The sequence below is a fragment of the Cavia porcellus genome, unplaced genomic scaffold, assembly GCF_034190915.1.
Source record: "Cavia porcellus strain 051 isolate PalLab524CR breed Dunkin Hartley unplaced genomic scaffold, mCavPor4.1 scaffold_7, whole genome shotgun sequence".
Classification (NCBI taxonomy): Eukaryota; Metazoa; Chordata; class Mammalia; order Rodentia; family Caviidae; genus Cavia; species Cavia porcellus.
Genome location: NW_026947490.1, coordinates 42,892,084 through 42,906,714, shown reverse-complemented (window position 1 = coordinate 42,906,714; position 14,631 = coordinate 42,892,084). Strand labels below are relative to the sequence as shown.

The window sequence follows — 14,631 nt, the reverse complement described above, 5'->3', positions numbered from 1 at the left end:
ACATACATGAAATAAATTCTCCAGGTTTCAACAAAAACACATTTAAACAAACAAAAAAAAAAAACAAGAAAAAATTAAAAGTGTGTGATTTCATTGTCCCTGAAATAGCCAGTATTAAAATATTGTTCTTATACTTTTAGGCTTTTTCTTATCTATATAGGTACATGCACATACACAAAAATTACTATGTCATCCAACTGTCTTTTCCTTCTCTTTCTCTTGTCTCTCTCTTTATCTGTCTCTCTCTTTCTGTCTTTGTTTCTGTATGTCTGAGTGTGAGAATGGCACAGGGTACATATATATACTCATTAAAATATATTTTATGAGATAGATATATCTTATAAGTGTTGATGTAGGCAAAATTATAAAATATATATAATACTATTGATAATATAAGTGGTCCATTATTTGGGTTGCATGCCATTTTATTATATAAATATACCTTAGTTTACTTACTTTTCCATTGTTGGACATTGAGCTATTTCATTTTTATGTAACTATGAAGAGCACTTCAAAAACAAGGTTGTTCATCAAAGTTTTGTCACATCCTTGATTAGCTCTTCAGTATCAAATCCTGGAAGAGCAATTACTATGTCAAGATTTTTTATACATCCCCAAATTGCCCTTCAGACAGGTTTGCCAATTTGCATCACCACCATCACAGTATGTGTATATTCATATTCTTATATACTGAGAAACACTAGGATTTACCTTTTAAAAAACAAGAATTTGGCAATTAAGTAGGTTAAAATAATACTTCATGATACCACTTTATATCAAGTAATTTTGTGACCATATTAATCTTGGCTCACTCATTATGCTCCATTTGATAGATGAGGAAAAGAAAGCCTGGAGAAAGTAAACTCCTGGTCAACATCATATAACAAGTAAACAGCAAAATAATGTCTGTGGAGTTAAATCATATGCTTCTTGACTTTTAAATCTCCAGAAACAAGAATGATTTTTATTGAAACTAAAATTTGATACTTTGTGGTAGTTACAAGTCACACATTTGAATTTAATGAAAAAATGGCTTTAGTAATGAGTTCAACAAAAAGGTAATAGACGTGTAACTATAAGAATGTCTCTCCTGTTTTAAATTAACAAATCAAGTTCTTTGTTCAGGAAAGTAAGTTGTGGGGGCGTGCATTTGCACATACATGTGTTTCTGTGGAGGGAGGCGTGTGGACCATAGTGCAAGAAAGGCCTTCCTCCTTTCCCCTTTCTCACTGGCAATTCTAGTAATTAAATACAAGCAGTCTTCTATCTCACATAGGGGAGCTACCTGGAAGAAGCCAGTGTCCCTGGGATTGATGATATTTACTTCAGAAATATTTCTTGAACAACTGTTCGTATTACTGGGGACAGAGCTGTGAATTCAGAAGAACAACTCTTTCCTCAGTGTGGTTCTTTCTCCTCAAGCATAACGGGAGGAACAGATACTGATACATCAGGATATGAAGCAACTCTGGATCATCGGTAAAGGATTAATGAGATGGAAGGCTGTTTACATGGAATAGGTGCAAAAAATCTAAATAACTTTGCAGAAGATGTAGGAACAATCCGTTCATATGTTAAAATTAGCTAGATGCATCAGATTTTATGCTTCCCGTGTTGAACTCAGCAAGATTTCCTATGCTTACAAGTACAACTGGCAAATAAACACATGCATCATTTTGCTTAGACTTTCAACTGAGCCAGACTTCGCAGATTTATGCAGCAAGTTGTAGCTTGATTAAAAAATCAGTGAGTCATTAATGATTAGCATTACTGTCTTAAATTCTCCAGGTATATTTCAACATTACAGCACAGTTGTGATCAGCCAGCAACATTTGCAAATCTTCCACAAAGCAAGATATTAAGCTGAATGAATTGTATGGGAACCACAGAAGTCTAAAGAAAAATCTCGTCTCTGAGTTTATATTAGAACCCCGGTGAATCTCTCGTCTCACCAACATTTGGCAACAGAGATGGAGAAGTGTAAGAGACTGGTGGTTGTGAGACTGAGTCAAGTCTCCAGCTTTTCAGATATGAGTGAATAACAAAGTTTTATGTATAATTCTTGTCACATATGAGTAATTTCAGCTATCTCTGCATAGATATGAGAGATGTATCATCAGTCTGGTTTGTAACACTGAAACTCCTCGTGAGTTGTCACAAAGAGTGTCTCTCACCAAAGTTGAACCGATGTAATGCACTTCAGGGTTTTCTGGCAAATGAGACTCATGAGTGTTCAACCAGCTCACATTCCCTCATGTTCTCTCTTTTGCCTTCTCATTCCACTATGGCTCAGTCTCTCTTTCATCCTATCTCTCCTCCTTCCCTGCCTTGTAGGGTTCTTTGAACAGATGCATCACATTAGAGTAGAGTCCAGAGTGTTAACCAGCAGCACGGCAATTTGGAGCTATACAGAAGACTGAAATGGAGTCTCAAAGGAAGGACTCCACCGCAAAATAATCTCAGTGCTCTGTCTTCTTATTAAGGCAGCCACATCTAAGAAAGGGACTTCCTGTATGTGCATGTGTATCCTCAGGAGCCAAGGCAGGCTCTCACAGGTCTTCCCTGTTGCCATGTCGTACCATACTGCACTAGGCCCATCACATACAACTTATTTCTGTCAAAAGACTGAATAACTGAATAAATGTGTTCCACTATTTCACTGCAGCCCTGGAGCCTTGGGAAACTGCCATGGCCTCCATTCTTCACTATGCTCCACATTCACAATAGCTATAGCTGTTCCAGCTGTTTTAATAAGCACCTCAACTTGGATACCAGGTTCCTGGTGGAAGGCACAAAGTATTATAGAAGTGATTCACTTGCTGAAGGGAAGTGCCATCTTCAGAATTTGAAGTCTAATTCGAAAGATTGACATCCTCTTTAAAATGTGAAGCACTCTCCATAATTTCCATCTGGGCTCCACTTTGCTTCCCAGAGTCAGGGATGCCCGGTATATCAGCCTGAAACATTTAAACTCCAAAAGGGGATGTTAGCTCAAAACAGGTCTGGGACAGCTGAGGAGAAAATGCAGAGTGTCAAATGTCTCTGGAAGATGAAAGAAGGTGTCACATTTCTCCAAGAATCATCAGGAAATATGGATACCAGTTGCTGCTTTTACCACTAGCTCTGAAAAGGGCTCATGCATAAGTCTCAGAATCTGAGCAAGTCAAAACCAAAATTTTAAAATTTTAAAATCAAATTTTTGGGTTGAGTGTACATCTTAGTGCTAGAACTTTTACTGTGCTCCATCTCCGCAAAACACACACATGTGAACACACACAATTAAAATTCTTCAAAAAGACAGTATTTTGGATTTTGTTTTTAAAAAACTTTTTCTAACCCAGGGTCTCACTATATAGTTCAGGCTAGCCTTCAATTCACTATGTAGCCCAAATTGGCTTTGAATTTGCTGCAATGTTTCTGCCTCAGCCACCCAAGTGCTGGGATTACAAGTAGGTGCTTTTTATATTTAATAGGCCTCCATTTCTTATCCTTTTACACAGATGAGAAAATATTACAGGCATATTTTAAGATATTGTTGAATTTTTGTGTTTGCTCTATTCTAATTGACATACAAACATTCAGGTATGATCTGAGCCTATAATCTGGGATTTAAAGGACAATTTGTTTGGTGCTGAGAAGATTTATGCTTCTACAGCTTGGATACCACTGTAATTGTTTTATATTTTTTCCCTTTTCTCCTTAGGAAAGTCACCAGTTACATTTTTGCTCATCCTCTGCTTTCTGTATCAACAGCCCTGGTTTCAGCTCAAACATTTCCCTAGTATAGGCTGGGATCTTTGTGAGTGTTTGTCACCTTCCTTCTTTCATCCAACTTCAGAACAGATGAGAACTTTGCCAAGACTATTTCAGGTTCATATCAGTTCTTTCATTGTATATATTTTTTCCCAATTAGGTTAATCAAATTTTATAAAATCTCTTTGTAGAGAGCTCTATCTGTCTTAATTGCTTAATAACTTTCAACTACAAAAGCATTTTCTTCCACTCTTTTATTTGACTTCAATCACCTTTTGCTAAGCATTTTAATTGTACTAATGTAAAAGTAATAAAACTAGCTGGCTACAATATGAAAATGTTTAGAACTTCCTTGTGTATGTATGTATATATTTATACATTTATAATTTCTAAGCTCTTGAAAGAACCTTATCTTTTTCCTCTAAAATCCCTTTAACATCCCCAGCCTAGCTGAGTGAAGATAGCCACAATCCAGGGCTTAGAATAGTCACTTGTAATTACCTTCAGGTGCAAAAGAATCCTTAATGCTTTGAATTCTTTTTCCACTGTATTGAAGTAAATAGAAGTAATTTATTATTGAAAGCACTGCTGCTATGCCTGTTTAGGGGGTGGGAGTTGACATTTGCAATATTGTGTAATGTATAATGAGTCTGAAATGAGTGGTTCGGATCCAGTCAGCATTGCAGGCAGTTTCCCTTGTAAGGCAAAATGATTGCAAATTAAGTTGCATATCTTCATGAAGGCAGGGAATGGCATAAACTGTGGAAATATTGATTTCGATTCTGCTTTTCTTAGAAATTGTTTTGGATGTGTATTCAGAAACAGATTTTCTCTAAGATAGAACCCTGTATTTTCTGCCAGAGTGATATTTGAAAGACATCTTTGGTAAGGATTGTTTTTCAGATGTTAGGGAAATAAAATCAATAGGGGCTAATTTCTACTTGTCACTTTACATGAATGTTGCTTGATGAGGTTGCAGACTAGCCACAAAATTACACTTGGGATCACTGTTAGCTATCTCCTAGTCCTTTCCTCCCTAGCCCAAACTGTTGAAAAATGGCTTTACCATTTGGGGGAGGCCCAAAAAATGAGACTTGCACAGAAGGGACATAACATGAAAGTTATTAGTTGGACAAGAGGATAGAGGAAATAGTCAGGTAAAGGAAATGACACACAGGCAGCCAGCAGAGTACAGAAGGGAAAGATACCATCCGTTAAAGACCAACACTATGGAACTGGAAGGCACAAATGGAAAGATGAAAGAAACTGAGTTTATCTGGAAATCACTCTGGAAAGGGGCCCAGTTTTTGACACAGCTTTACGAAATAATATGGACTCTCTCTGGCCTTAGATTCCGTTCTTATTCTTAGTCTGCCTTAGCTGACTGTAAAAAAACTTTATGCTACATCATTAAGAGTAAATGATTCAATATGGTTGCCTGTGGAGTCTTTTTTGCCTGCTGGCAGAACAGCTGATTTGGTGCAAATTCAAATGTTAGTCATCACTTTATACTTTTTTGTGCTCTACTTTTCTTACAGGGAAACTGAGGAATCAAGTGAGCTTGCAAGCTTTTTCAACGACGATGTCTATACTTTTCAGTATTTGGGACTAAAATCAGAGGTACAGTGAATTGGTAACTGGTGATTAAATTAAACCCCAGATGAACTGGACCAGTATGGTTCTGAGCATGGATGGCCCACTTGAGGACGGTTGCCAGCATAAAAGGAGATATGAAAAAGAAGAACATTAACATTGTGGGTTCTCCTAAGTGTTGTTTGGAGCTGTTGGTTCTCCTGGAGGAGCTTGTCTTGGCTAGTTTCCCCAATATGAATTCAGCCATTATCTTTGGGGGACCTTGTTGCTGAGAATGGCTGAAGTTCACTTTGATAAAGCTCTGGTACTTACTTTAAACATCACTTTCTGGCTGTGGAGGAAAAGATGTTTGCTATTTAATCTCCAGAAGCTTGTCACACTGGCTGCCTGATATGTACTGAATTGTTACAATCGTCAGAGAAGCTGGGGACCTCATTGTCACTGAGAGTGGCTGAGGTTCTCTTTGGGGAGCCTTAGACCTTATTTTGAGCAATGTTTGTATTTTTGTTGTTGTTGTTTTTTGTTTGTTTGTTTGTTTGTTTGTTTTTGGTGCTGGGTATCAAACTCATGACCTCGCGCTTGCCAGGCAGGCGCTTAAGCCACTGAGCTAAATCCCCAGCCCTGAGCAATGTTTCTTGGCACCAATATAGAACCCTCAACCTACTGGCACAAATTCTTCACCCCACTGGCATAAGCATTCTAGTTTCCAGAGCTGACCTTTGGGCATTCCCAGTGCAGATCTGTAAAACAGACTTGAATGAGTCATTGTCGTGGGCTCTAGGCCTCCAGTTGGACTTGTGGGAGGCATTGTCATTGGTTCTAGGTCTTCAGCTGGACTCATGCAAGACATTGCCATGGGCTCCAGGCCCTCTGCTGTATTTTCTAGGTCTCTAGTGTTGTGAACAGATTTCCTGCAGTTTCTTGTATTTAACTCTGGGTAACTATCATAAAATAATATTATAAATTATGTGTCCTGTATGTAATTATTCTCCTTGTAACCCCTGACTACAACAAGGGGCCTCATAAATTCTTGAGAATATACCAGTTATTTACGCCCACAAAAATTGGTATACTGTAACCAAACTTTGAGGTGAGACCTTACCACACTGCTAAATATCACCTCTACACTTAAATTTACTTTCTGTTCTTCTCTGTTGTATGCTCAGACACTCATCACTACTATGGTGGTAATATTGAACTTCCCTTACTCTGGGCTTCAGTTTTAACTGAAGTAAGATACATTATCAGGAGATGCAAGAAAAGGAGAGAAGATAAGATAAGCCCTTTCTTTTCATATTACATGTCTGGCAGTGGCTGACCACAGATGCTAATGAATTGTTCCTCCTCGGTGGCTCAAACATTCACTGTGTTCCAGTTCTTCCCCTTCCATCTTCATCTCTGGAAATAGAACAGCTCCTTGCTATTCTCTGGATGCTTCAAAATACCCAACTAGTTTTCTTTAGCCTTACCCATGACTCCAGATCTTTTCTTTCTTATATTCTATCCACTTGAACTATCTAGGTAATTCTGTTTTTTGCAAGGACCCTGACTGACACAAGCATGCAATCTGAGTCACCAGAAATATGAAATTCTGAAGGTTAATCAGGGAAATCTTCATGGGAGAGGTGGAATTTGAACTTGCCTGTAAGTAACCATGTTTTTCTGAATAATGAGTTAGTTTTCTGTCCTTTGTAATTGAACAATCTGGCTTAAACTCAAAGAATTTTTTTGCTTTATATAACAAAATCCAGAGGATCTGTAGTTGGATACAGGAACTTGAAAAGTCATCAATACTCTGTTTCTTTCTCTTTTAGTTCTTTCTTTCTTTATTGCTATCAGTCTCTGGTGAGTTGTGCCTGATGTGAAATTGACAGCAAGAATCTCCAGGACTACTTTATCTTATCAATTCACAGCCACATAGGAAATTCCTTTACACTCAAGGTAATCTTTTTCATAGGACTGCATTTTTTGTGATTGTTGCTCATATCCCTTATCCCTCCTCTCCTTGCCCAGACCTCCCACTTTGTCCAGAGGCTTAAGCTGCTATTTCCACTTGATGATCAGGGAGCATAGGCCATTTGGATTGAGTATGGCATCTTGCTGGAAAGGAACAGCTTCCAGAAAGAAGGGATATGGAAGATGAAAAAAAGAAATATTGTGGATATGTCAACTTTTCCACATACTAGGACTCAAAATCAGGACAGACCCAACAGAATGGTGCTTTAAAAGCCACTTCTGTAAGCTGGGGATTTAGCTCAGCAGCATAAGCACCTGTCTGGCAAGCGCAAGTTTGTGAGTTTGATCCCTGGTACCAAAAAAAATAAATAAATAAAATAAAAGCTACTTCTATGAAAATAAGATGATCTAGAAACCAAACATGAATGCTTAAATCTAATAGAAGGTTTGCATGAGATGCTGTAACTTGAAAAAGCTCTATGTTGAGCAAATCTTTACCATTGGGACTATCTCTAAAATCCCTTGTTTATAGACCTACTTGAAACAGAAGTCCATGATTTGATTATGAAGGCCAAGAAACTCAAAGTCCCAATGGAAAGTCAAACATTTCTTCCTCTACAGTACATCCTTTCTACCAATTCACCCAGAGGGATATAAGGTTAATAGTACCTTTGTTTCTCATGTCATAGTTTAGCCAGGTATTGTGTCTCAAGCCTGAAATCCCAGCACTTTGGAGACTGAGGCAAGAAGATTCCAAGTTCAAGGCCAGCCAAAGAAACTTAGCAAGGCTTAAAAAATGATAATGAAAAAAAAAAAAAAAGAAAAACTTTCTGTTAGCATTTGATTCATAACCATGGCCAAATCATTGACTTCCAAAGACACATACTATCTCTGCTTAGAACATTTATATTTCTACACCTTCAATTCCTTCATAGTTTTGAAAGCAGTGAACTACCTAAAAAGAATAGAGCATTCTGTCTACATTAATGAAACTGATAGTAGAAGCTTCTGATGAATTTCATCTGGAAAATTTTCAAATGTAAAAAAATGTGTATTTGTTGTCTTGGACGTGTGGGAGAATGGGGCAAGGTGACATACATGTAAGAGGCTTTAGCATATAGCTCAACGGGTAATTTTTCTAGATTACTTTAGGACGCAGAAATGCACTGAGCAAAGTTTATATAAGTACTTGTGCATTACTTTTTTTTTTGAGACCAATACCCACATTTTGGTTTTTCTTAGCCAATTTAGCACTGTTATTTTGCCCAGTGAAATTAGAATCCTGCCTTTGTCAGTTCATTATGCTCTATGATTGCTATAAAGCCTGAATTATAGAGTACACCAAATTTGAACCTAGACTTTGTGACTCTGAATCTTGAGTGACTCCTGTTTAAAATCTAGTAAGTGAGGCAATTTGTGATCAACTCAAACTGTTTTGTTGTAAATGGAGCACAGAGAGTAGATATGAAAAACTTTGATTAACCAAAATATTTACAAATAGGTTCCTGTAGTTTATGAAGACCATGTTTGAAAAAGGAGGAGAAGCTCATTATGATAAGTGTAATAGTTCATTCTGTAGAGTTCTACTATGCTGAATCATGGTCCTCTGTAGTGGTTGATCTTGTTCATCAACTTGATTGGCTTACGAGATGCTTAGATTACTAAGACCCTTCTGGGTATATCAGGGTGAGCCGGGGTGTGAACTTAAGAATTATATATGGTCACTGGTCCCTTTCTTTCTAATCTTTTCTCTCTTCATTCTGCTTCTAGCTTCCATGGGATAAGCAGCTTTGCTCTATCATGACCCTCTGCTTTACAGCCAACTGACTTTGGGTTAAATCTCTGAAACTACGAGCCAAAATAAATCTCTGTTCTCCTAAATTGCAAGTGTCAGGTATTTTGTTCCAGAAATGTGAAAGCTGACAATGCAAGAAAATATTTCTAAGAGAAGTGGAGTTGTTGCTAGGACTACACAAGATAATGTGGTTTGAAGCATTTGGAGCTGGTTTGGGGGAAGGGTTTTAGAAAATTTCAAGATGTCATCCAGGGAAAGCCTAAAATGCTGTAAGTATAGGCTGATTAATGGGTGTGGTCTGGGGCCAAGGACAAGACTGATGATGGGAATGAGGGCAGTAAAGATCAGGGACATGAAGTTTCAGATGGGAATGGGGACTCTATCAGAAATTAGCCTAGATGCCAGGCTTGTTTCATTTTGTCAAAAACTTTGTCTATTTGTACAAGCTCTATTGTGTGAGGATGAGTTTAAAGGTAAAAACTAGAACTGGTGAAAGAAATTTCAAGGCAGCCCAATGTTCAGGCTATGGCATGAGTACTGGAAGCCAGTTTCAATCAGATATATAGTGAGACTTGGGAGCAAAACTAAGAGTAAAAGGATTTAAATGTTTTTTCTGTTTGGCAAAAAAAAGAAATGCTTGTAAAGTTGGAGGTCACAGAAGGAGTGTGTTATGCTTTAGACCTAAAATGTTCCCCCAGATTCTCATGTGTGTCGAAGGTGATGTACTTCTCAGTGAATTCTTCTGTTCGTAAGTTCACAACTGACTGTACTAGTAGGAGGTAGGGACTTATTGGAAATGAGTCACTGGGGGCATGATCCAGAAGGATCTATTCTTGTCCCAATCTCCTCCTTTTTCTCTGTGCTTACTGGTTGGTATGGGTTGAAGACATTTTTTGCCATATGTTTTTATCATGCCATTTCTACTTTGGAGCCAATGAAGATAAACTAAAAACATAATCCAAAATTAGTCTCTCATTCTGTGCAAGCTATAGGTGTCAATATTTTGTCACAGGGGTAGAGGATGGGAAAGCTACTAGAATAGTGTGGTTGATGAAGAGATTAGAGCCATTAAAGTGAAACTAAGTACTTTACACAAGGATACGAAAAAGGATATCTTGGAGGCATCTCAGGAATCAGCAAGACTCCACCCATTATTTGATCAAGAGTAAAGTTATATAAATGTTTCATTTGAGAATGTTCCCACTGGAGAAAAATTGTCTAGAGAATCGATTCCCTCATATTCATTTCACCATGCTTAACAGCTCAGCTAAGTAATTGCTGTAGCCACAGTTCAAGATACCTTGGCTACTGTTTGAGTTTGTGGCAGAGCTTGATATCATCCACTTTGTGCTTCTTTTATCAACATGCAGAACATAAGAGTTGCGGTGTCATAGAGGTTTCCACCCAGAGTATAAAAGAAGGCTGAGAGACCAGGCAAATATGGGTGCCTGGGTTAAAGTCACTTGCCAGAATCCTGTGAGAAGCTGATGCATGAAACTAAATGTGCATGGAAATCCAAGGAAGCTGGAGATGCCTGGAATTTGAAAAATATACTGAGGAATGCCTTGGACAATAGGTGGAGCCATCTCACAAAATGGGCCATGTGACATATCACCAGTAAGGTTCACCACCATGTGCCAAGCATGCCAGATATAAAGTTACAAGTTGCTAATGCACCAGCCTCCAAACTTGCATGTGGTCTTATATGAGCAAAAGGAAATTTGCATATATTACAAGGATCTTGAGATAGGAAAATTACCCTGAATTATTTATGTGGAACACAATGTAATTATCAGAGCCTCACAGGAGTAAAGCAGAAAGGGCAGAGTCAGTGAAGGAGCTATGTGATGTTATGCTGCTTGATGGCTTGGAAGATGGGATGTGGGTGCTCTGTGTTCTTTCCATCGCATTTGGAAAAACATGGCCAAAGAAATCATGGAAGAGGACAAAGCCTTAATGATTTATAATTATTTTTACATGTACATTGGTAATGTTTATTTCTCTTGAGTAAAAAAATGGAAAGTTTGATATCTGTATAGCAATTATTGGGTGGTGACAGCAGCTCAGAATACAATCCATAATTCTCCTGTTTGTATAGATATTTGATTTATTGTGGCATTCATCACATTTATATTGACAATCCTCACTTCTTACCAGATCATTAGCTATGTGAACTGTGTATATTTCTTTAGTGTTGCTCTCCTGGGAAACTTTGCCCCATGCCTTGCCAATACCAAAGTCACTGTAGCTTTCCCCACAGGTAAATCAAAAGTTTTAAAGATACTGATGAATTCTAATTTCCATGTTATGTAATTTAAGCTTTCCATATATAATCACATGTGAGCCATAATTTGAGTTTTGATAGGCACATCCTGTTTTTCTATGATTTTGTTATTTCTAAGAAACACCAGGATGTGAACCTCCATATCTGACAACAAAAGTCTACAATCAAACCTTGAACCATCACTTCCTTACTGAAGAGCCACAATCATGATTTAACTTAGCTGAGCCTCAGTTTCCTCAGCTGTCAAACATAGAGGAGCAAAGGAGTGAATGTTGTAACAGTAGCTTGAAAACTCTATAATAACACAGGATCTAAGTAGACAGTCTCTCTATCCGGGCACGGTGGTGCACACCTGTGATCTCAGCACTTGGGAGGCTGAGGCAGGCAGATTATTGTGGGTCTGAGACCAGCCTGGGCTACAAAGTGAGCTCAAGGCCAACCTGAACTGTATAGACTCTGTGAAGACTCTGTCTCAAAAAGGCAAAAAAAAGGAAAAAAGAAAAGAAAACTCCCTTTAGTGTTGCCTGCAGCGTTAAATGGTAGTAGGCTGATGTAAAGATTGGTCCTCTTTCTCCCTAAGTAAATGTAGACTGATAAACATTCCTGACTCTTTCTCTAGCACTGACAACTCTTACCAGTACTTCAGAGCTGCTGAGAATATCAATTTCCCATATCTCTGAATTGAAGAACAACAAATGTAGAAAACAATATATGAGAGGCACAATCAAGCCCTCTAAGTTTTGCATTTTTACCCCAGTGCATACTAACTATATAATCATGGGAGAATTAGCCCTGTTCTCACTGAAGGTTTCACAACCCATTTGATGCAGATAATATCAACACTAGTGTCATCAGACAATGTACATATGTCTCAGCATCAAGCCTGGCAGAAAAGACAATATGAAAATGGCAGTTTTATGAGCTGATTGAGGAACTCATGCTTCTGAGTTGATTACTGAGGTTTGGTTTTCTTTCTACATCTCTGGCTATTAGATTCTCCATCCACTCTAATCTCAGTTGCTCTGTCGAAATCCAAGATCCAACATCTTTTGGCATTTTCAAGTTCCTTATTTGTGTGAAACTAATTTGAGGATTAAATATTGGGACAGAAAAAAATGTTTCCTTATATTTCTAGTGTGGATGACAAATAGGAGCATCCTTATTTACTTACTGATGCATAAAACCTAATCAAAATATTAAAACTCAACCCTGCAAGAAGTTTACAGAGAGAAGAAATGTAGAGCACTTTGGAAACCTCCGAGAGGGTATAGCTGTTCATTTGTCTGAAGCAGAATTATGCTAACTACCTACAATCACCTACTAGCAAATTGTGCGGAAAGAGACAAACCAGTGAATTCTGACTTCTGATTTCTCTCACTCCTTTGAAAGAAAAAAAAAAAACATGTAGGATGTGTGTTAGTTTGTTTCTCTGTTTGATGCTCACAATTGGACCTCTAATTGTAATGGAAATCTCCTTAAGGGATTTAAAATCCCATAAAATTCTGTGTGTAAAACAAATATTTATTCTTCTGTAAAGGTCTGTAAGAAATGTGTTTATTGTTGAGGTCAGTATCTTTCACCTGGATTTCCCCTTGCCAAAACATTCTTTTAAAGCCTCACATCTGACACTTTGCTGAAGCACTTACAATTTGACATTGTTGCTTCTTTCACCCATGAACAGTAGCTAGCTTGCTGGTTTTATTTTGCACTTTATCTTTTTTTCCCCAATCAATAAAGCTATATAACTACTGTTTAAGATACTACAGAAGCTACTGAGGCCAATAGACAGTATATGCTAATCAATTTTTAATTATGACTTTAATTTTATATGATGCCATTTAATTTTATTAGATATATTAAAGCAAAGCTGTCAGATTATAGGATTTGCAACTCGGGCCAGGGAGAGAAATGTCCCAGGGGCTGCATGAGGATGTATGACATCATTAAGAGGGTCATAAGTGGGTGTACATTACAATGTCCATATTGGGCACATAACTGTCACATATGTCTGAGTATCTGGAATGATTTCCTCACTGGCAGCATCTGAGTTAGTGGAGCTGTTATGCTGAGGCAGCTTCAAGACCACACAGGATAGTAGGCTGCAGGCTGAGTTAGACTTAGCATTGCTACAGCATGTCTCACTGACTTAAGTATGTTATCTTACTTTTCTGAGCATCAAATTCTGCATCAGTTGAGTGAGGATAACATCAGATTACAGTTTGTAAAAAATAAAAAGCAGCAAAGTGTATCCCAGGATTAACCTCTTGCCCATGGGAGAGGGAGAGGAGAGAAAGAGGAAGGGAAGGGAAGAGGGGGGGAAAACAGGAGAGAGGAGAGGAAGAGAGAGGTGAGGGAAAAGAGGTGGAGGACAAAGAGGAAATAAAAGAGAAGAAAGGATCAAAGGGTGTAAGGTTACTGTTGGTCCTTTGCCTCTATCACATCAGATTCTTCCACCAGGTTTGTGACTGTTTTAGCTGTCAATAGCCTGAACGCTGCCTTCAGGTTAGGACAGTTTCACCTTCAAGATTTAAGTCTGAAAATGTTTTTGTGCCACACCTAAAAAACCCAAGCATAACTTATATTCCAAATCAGGACCAAGCTGAAGAGTTAACTTCTGAAACACTATCTTTATGTGACTTCTCTCTCGGGTCCTGCTTCCTATGGGGTTTTCTGGAGTGTACATTCTTAGTAAATTCCTTTCATGTAACTTTTTGATTCAGTAAATGAGGATAAACAGACTTAAGACACAGAAAAAAAGGTAGAGAGATGGATCACTTCAAGGCCAAGAGAAATATGTATTCACTCAGTTAGAAAGGCAGAGGTGTTTTACACCTATTTCCTCAATATTTACCCTTTGAATATGTGCCGGCATTCATACATGTATGTGTGCACAGAATGTTAAAGAATTTTCTCTTAAATGCTTTAAGGAACTAAGGTGAGTGGGATGGTATTGAGATAACATCTGATTATCTAGTGGAAATAATACTGTAAGAAGGAATCTATATTCCTTTGCAGGGACCACTTGCCTAAATTTCCAGAGCTGGCCAAAGATACCGCATGAAGGCAACCATTAATCAAATAGAAAAGGTTCGCCTACATAGGAAATAGGATGCTGAGCTTCTTGAAGCGTAATATATATCAACTGAAGAAGGCAATGTAATAACCAATGGCATAAAATTGTATTGAATATGCTTCAAAATGTCAGAGAAATGTGCAAAGTTGCTTACTGTCTTAATTTCTTCTTGTTTCA

The 14,631-nt window shown here is 38.0% G+C and overlaps 1 long non-coding RNA gene across 4 annotated transcripts in view; it reads left to right on the top strand.

The window, feature by feature from the left end:
* Positions 1-9,183, top strand: part of LOC106026943 (uncharacterized) — a 34,810-nt gene extending 25,627 nt beyond the window's left edge. The window contains exons 2-7 of one of the 4 annotated variants that reach the window (XR_001200541.2): positions 1,789-1,980; positions 3,754-3,870; positions 5,292-5,373; positions 6,868-6,990; positions 7,161-7,287; positions 9,073-9,183. This is a non-coding gene — a long non-coding RNA (uncharacterized LOC106026943). Of the gene's footprint in view, positions 1-1,788; positions 1,981-3,703; positions 3,871-5,291; positions 5,374-6,867; positions 6,991-7,160; positions 7,288-9,072 lie in introns of all 4 variants that reach the window. The other 3 variants (XR_001200539.2, XR_001200540.2, XR_010048528.1) reach the window with 3 other exon arrangements.
* Positions 9,184-14,631: the final 5,448 nt, after the last annotated feature.